The sequence below is a fragment of the Cnephaeus nilssonii genome (genome assembly GCF_951640355.1).
Source record: "Cnephaeus nilssonii genome assembly, chromosome: 13".
Lineage (NCBI taxonomy): Eukaryota > Metazoa > Chordata > Mammalia > Chiroptera > Vespertilionidae > Cnephaeus > Cnephaeus nilssonii.
Window position 1 is genome coordinate 22770774 of NC_137084.1, and position 6000 is coordinate 22776773.

Genomic DNA, 6000 nt, shown 5'->3' on the forward strand with positions numbered 1-6000 from the left:
TGAGTCAGAGAAACTGAGTCCAAAACTTGACAGGAAGCAAGAGTCAGTGAGGGATGCAGGGTGAGAACTGAGCAAGGGCCTAGAAAAGCCTTTGGGTAGAGGCAGCTGAGGAGCCCGGTGCCTCTCCCATGGAACAGGCTCCAAGTCCCTCCCTTCTCCTCCCTATGACCCGTCACTCCAGCTCTCCTCCGAGGCCCCACCTGGGCTCGCCCCGCACAGCTCTGCACTGCCACATGGCCCACACAGCCCTGCCTGCACTGCTTCGCCCACACAGCCTTGCCCGCACTGCACAGCCCTGCCCCACCCACACAGCCCTCCCCCACACAGCCTTTGGGGAGCTCCACCCCCAGAGGAGAAAGGGGGAGGTCATAGGAGGAGGGGGCAGAGCAGGGCTCACCTCCTCCAAGTTAGATGGAGGGGAGGGAGGGAGAGACCCCACAGGACTGGGGACAGAAATGAGTGGGGAAGGAGGGCCGTGTGTAAGAATTGCCCTTGGTTGAAGTAGAACTCATGACCCCATTTTATAGACTCCAGCAGAGTGTGTGTGTGTGTGTGGGGGGGGGGGGGGCGGGGGAGGGGGAAAGACAAAAGAGGGTGTGAGGGAACTGGATGGATGGAGAGCAGCAACATTTGATTCATGGCCTATTTATTTTTATTTTTGTTAATATATTTTTATTGATTTCAGAGAGGAAGGCAGAGGGAGAGAGAGCTAGAAACATCAATGATGAGAGAGAATAGATCTGCTGCCTCCCACATACCCCCTACTGAGGATTGAGCCAGAAACCCAGGAATGTGCCCTTGACCGGAATTGAACCCAGGACTCTTCAGTCCGCAGGCCGCGGCTCTATTCACTGAGCCAAACCATCTAGGGTGACCCATGGCCTATTTAAAACTGCTACAGTAGGCTGAGCAGGGGTCTTACCACAATGGTGTTACCTGATAATGAGGGTATCTCTCCTTTTGTTGGGGTAATCAGAACTACAGCAAAGTAAAGATACACAGCGCAGCTGAAGAGGGTGAGCAGAGCCTTAGATGGACATGAGGTCTCCAAGTCCAGGGGCTGGAGGGAAAGTGTGTGCTGAGCATTCCACGCCATGAGTTACAACTTGTCCTATATAATAAAGAGGTAATATGCAAATTAACCCTCATGCCCTCACAAGATGGCTGCCTATGACCAGGCTGGCAGGAGGGTTAGTGAGTGATGACCAAATGACTGAACAAGCAGGCTGCGTGGGGCGACCAGGCCAGCAGGGGGGCCATTAGGGGCGACCAGCCAGCGGGGGGGCGGCAGTTGGGGGCAACCAGGCCATCGGGGGTGGGGGGCAACCAGGCCAGCAGAGGGGGGCAATTGGGGGCAATCAGGCCGGTGGGGGGGCAGTAAGAGGTGACCAGGCCAGCAGGGGGGCCATTAGGGGTGACCAGGCTAGTGGGAGGGGTGCAGTTGGGGGCAACCAGGCCAGCAGGGGAGGGCAGTTAGGGGCAACCAGGCCGGCAGAGGGGGGCAGTTGGGGGCAACCAGGCTGACAAGGGGAGCAGTAAAGAGTGACCAGGCTGGGGGGCGGGGGGGGCAGTTAGGGGCAATCAGGCTGGCACCCAGAGGCAGTGTGGGTCGATCAGGCCAGCAGGGGGGTGCAGTTAGGGGTGACCAGGTAGGCAGGCAGGTGAGCGATTAAGAGCCAGGGTCCAGGATTGTGAGAGGGATGTCCGACTGTTGGTATAGGCCCGATTCCTGGGATTGGGCCTAAACCGGCAGTCAGACATCCCCCGAGGGGTCCCGGATTGGAGAGGGTGCAGGCTGGGCTGAGTGAACCACCCCTCCCCTCCTTCCCCCCCACCCGTGCATGAATTTCATGCACTGGGCCTCTAGTCCTACCTAATAAAAGGGTAATATGCAAATAACCATCACTCCGCTACGCCCACGATTGGGCCGGCAGGAGGCTGGGGGGTGGGACTCGGGGTGGCCTATCCAGATGTTGAGAGGCGCGGGGGGCGGGCCTATCCGACCGTTGAGAGGTGCTGGAGGCTTTTGACCTGGTGCACGAGCGGACACCCAGCTCCCCTGCCATTGAAAGTGGGGAGCTGGGTGTCTCTCTGTGCATACGGAGAGACTATAAGATGCCAAGAAAGAAACCACTACTAAGGAAAGGACTCAACAACTAAAACTATGGAACTTACAGGTAAAGAAATAGGAGAAAAATCTTTGCTACTTTGGAGGTAGCTAGATAGCTAAGAAGGACATAGGAAACACTAACCATAAAAAGTAATTATTAGATTTGTTAAAATTAACATCTTCTCTTGAAAAAAGACACCATTATGAAAATAAAAAGGCAAGTCATAGGGAGAAATTATTCACAATACGTATGTCTGAAACAGACTTTTATGGAGAATATCTATGAAGCAGTCTTACAATTCAATGGTAAGAATACAGACAACCCAATGTTCAAAATGTGCAAAAGATTTGAATAGACACATCACAAAAATAAGATCTATTCCATCATGTGATGATTAATATCATTAGTCATAAGGGAAATGTGGATTAAGCCTCAGTGATTTTCTACAAAACACACTAGAAAGGCTAAAATTAAAAAGACTGACAATAACAAGTATTGGCAAGTATGAGGAGCCACTACAACTCTCACATAGATGGGAGTATAAACTGTTGCACCCACTTTGAAAAATGTATTGACAGTTTCTTAGAAAGGTAAACATTCCCTTACCATAGACCCAGCAATGTTACCTCTTGGTATTTAAAATAAATCAATAAATCATAACATTTGTTCACACAAGGATTTGTAGACAGATGTCCATTGTAATCCTATATAATAAAGAGCTAATATGCTAATTAGACCAGATGGCAGAACAACCTTCCAGAATGATCAGTGGGCGGGGCTGTGAGGTAGCCGGGGCCACAAGGCAGCTGGGGCTTTGAGGGCTGAGTTCCTTGCACAAATCTTGTGCATCGGGCCTCTAGTATATATATAAAAGCCTAAGATGCTAAATGTCCAACTGAACGATCGAACGACTGGTCGCTATGACGTGCACTGACCACCTGGGGGCAGATTCTCTGACCGGTAGGTTAGCTTGCTGCTGGGGTCCAACCAATTGGGACTGGGCGAGATGGCCCTGATCAGCACCGATCGCTGGCCAGGCAGAGGGACCCCACCCGTGCACAAATTTTATGCACCAGGTCTCTATTTGGTTAATAAAATTATATAGGTTTTAAATGTACAATTCTATAATACGTCATCTGTATAAAGTCAAGTCTCCTTCCATCACCATATTATTTGGCCCCTTTACCCTTTTCTCTACCCCAACCCTGTTTTCTTTCAGAACATTTACTTAGGTTTTTATAAAGAAACATATGGTGTTCTTACAGGTCATTTCTTGTGTGCTTTTTGCCCAATGATATGGTTGTTAATATTAAAAAGTCAAAGAAAAATGCTCGAAAGAGAGGTGACAGGGACCAGAACTGAAGGATCTAGAAGAATTTGCGATCTATAATAATAAAAGCATAATATGCAAATCGACTGAACAGGGAACAGCGGAACGACCTTCTGGATGTCCTTCCAGACAACCTTCTGGACAAAGCTGGGGCTGCGAGAGCCAAGGCAGCCGGCGCTGCGAAGGCCTACCCTTGCCTGAATTTCATGCATTGGGCCTCTAGTATGGAATATTTGTCAAAAATAGTTGGGCAGACTTAGACTTCTCTTCTGTGGCCTTTCCCATGTAGATGATACTTTCAGGCATCTCTTCATATCCCTGTAAAATGTGAACAATCACATTCAAGAAGCAGGAGTGGCCCTAGCCGGTTTGGCTCAATGGATAGACCTTCAGCCTGTGGACTGAAGGGTCCCAGGTTTGATTCTGGTCAAGGGCACATTCCCTGGTTGCAGGATTGATCCCCGGTAGGGGGTGTGTAAGAGGCAGCTGACAATGATTCGCTCTCATCATTGATGTTTCTCTCTCTCTCTCCCTCTCTTCTCTGAAATCAATAAAAAATATTTTTTAAAAAAGAAGCAGGAGTGCCGAAACCGGTTTGGCTCAGTGGATAGAGCGTCGGCCTGCGGACTCAAGGGTCCCAGGTTCGATTCCGGTCAAGGGCATGTGCCTTGGTTGCGGGCACATCCCAGTAGGGGGTGTGCAAGAGGCAGCTGATCGATGTTTCTCTCTCATCGATGTTTCTAACTCTCTACCCCTCTCTCTTCCTCTCTGTAAAAAAATCAATAAAATATATTAAATAAAATAAAATAAAATAAAATATATGGAAAAAAAAAGAAGCAGGAGTGACCCCAAAAAACTATTTTTTTGGACCACTTATTGCTTGTTTGCATTTACCTGCAATGGCTATCCTATTCATGAGGTCTTCCCCTGAATTTTGATCCTCCTCCTTATCCAGCGGTTGTGAAGTAGCTAACTGGTAGGTGAAGCTCTGAGGAAACAGGCCACACCAGGCTAATCCAACCCATTGATTCTTAAATGGCAAATTAAAAATGCTCCCTAATTTATCCTGGAATATATGGCAAGATCAGACCTACACCCTATTTTTTTCTATTTATTATTTTTTTCTTTTAAAATCATCTCTATTCAGGTTTAAGTTTTGTACAAGCAGTATTCACTTAAAGTGCAAGTTATTGAAGTCTGATAATGTATACACCCATGAATCCAATACTACAATTAAGATTCCTGATGCTAGCAACCTGTGAAACCTGCATTTTGTCACTACAGATTAGTTTCAATTTCTAGAAGTTTATATAAATGATATATACTATAACCTCTTTTGTTTCTGGTACTTTTACTCAGCATAATTTTTTAAAATATATTTTTTTATTGATTTCAGAGATGAAAGGAGAGGGAGAGAGAGATAGAAACATCAATGATGATAATCATTGATTGGCTGCCTCCTACACGCCCCCTACTGGGGATCAAGCCCACAACCTGGGCACGTACCCTCTGACCAGAATCGAACCTCGGACCTTTCAGTCCAAAGGCCGATGCTCTATTCATTGAGTCAAACCAGCTAGGGCTCAGCATAATGTTTTTGATTCATCCATGTTATTGCATGTGTCACTAGTTGGTTGCTTTTTATTGCTGAGTACTATTTTATTGTATGGTTATAACCACATTTTGTTTATTCATTCACTTGTTGGTGGAGATTTAGATTTTCCATATTCTGTTTTGATGTTTTTCTCCAAAGCTTGGTTTTTGTGCCACCTGCTAATTGTGTCATGTCCTTAAATTTTATTCATCTTTTGTCACTTACTACTTGGATATAAACTTTCCCCATACACTGCAAGAAACCAATATATCATGAAAGTTTATATAGGATATGTATATTTAAGTGGAATTACTTAGTAGTTAAAAAATTTTAGTTCTTAATGATTTCTTTCCCAAAGGAAATTTCTTCTAATCAAGAATGGGTAATCTCATGCCGAAACCAGTTTGGCTCAGTGGATGGAGCGTCGGTCTGCGGACTGAAGGGTCCCAGGTTCGATTCCGATCAAGGGCATGTGCCTTGGTTGCACGGGCACATCCCCGGTGGGGGGTGTGCAGGAGGCAGCTGGTCGATGTTTCTCTCTCATTGATGTTTCTGGCTCTCTATCCCTCTCCCTTCCTCTCTGTAAAAAATCAATAAAATATCTAAAAAAAATATTTAAGAATGGGTAATCTTTTTCTCCAGAGGTCACTTTGATCTCTGGGCCATTTTGTCACTTTGATGGCAGCAATATGAGGATTTGTGGAGAAATACACGCTGACATATAAGCAGACCAGCAGTCTGCTGACAGAGCACTTCCTTGGTTCAAAGAAATAGTGCATGACATTTAGAGGGATTTCAGTTATAAAAGTTGATAAATGAAATATATAGTTTTCTGTGTTCTCCATTCAAAATTTAACCTTTTTGAGACCTTCATTAGTGTTTTTGGTTTTTTTTTAAGTGACAACCATCTGACCCAGAAGTTGCAAATTTTGAAGACCAATTTTGCTCCTGCCAACCTTAGTTTA